Source organism: Taeniopygia guttata, chromosome 14 (assembly GCF_048771995.1).
Source record: "Taeniopygia guttata chromosome 14, bTaeGut7.mat, whole genome shotgun sequence".
NCBI classification, from domain to species: domain Eukaryota; kingdom Metazoa; phylum Chordata; class Aves; order Passeriformes; family Estrildidae; genus Taeniopygia; species Taeniopygia guttata.
Genome location: NC_133039.1, coordinates 9,917,314 through 9,917,667, shown reverse-complemented (window position 1 = coordinate 9,917,667; position 354 = coordinate 9,917,314). Strand labels below are relative to the sequence as shown.

The following is a 354-nucleotide window of genomic DNA, read 5'->3' as shown; positions in this document are numbered from 1 at the left end:
CTAGAAGAACATAACAAGTTAATAGTAAAGTACTCTGGAAGGTTAAGCATAATTTTACCTAAGCATCTGCTGTTTAACTCCAACTTGATACCTTATTTTTTATCAAGTACGGTTAGTACAGCAGCTAAGAGAAACCTAAACTCATGTAATAGGGATAGATTACACAGATTTTCTTTTGATGTTCACTTTTCCCTATGTTCCAGTCTGGGTGCTCTAAGCATCTCTGCATAGGACTGGTATTTGAAGAAAAAATTCTGTTAAATTGCAGAAAACAGATTTCATTCTTAAAAAACAAGTATTCATGATCATGAGTTATGAGCTTCAAGTATATAGGGAAACATCACTGTATGATCA

General features: G+C 33.3%; 1 protein-coding gene across 3 annotated transcripts in view; it reads right to left on the bottom strand.

Annotated features, from left to right (window-relative positions):
* TXNDC11 (thioredoxin domain containing 11) overlaps positions 1-354 on the bottom strand; it is a 28,771-nt gene that overhangs the window by 1,074 nt on the left and 27,343 nt on the right. The window lies entirely within an intron of this gene.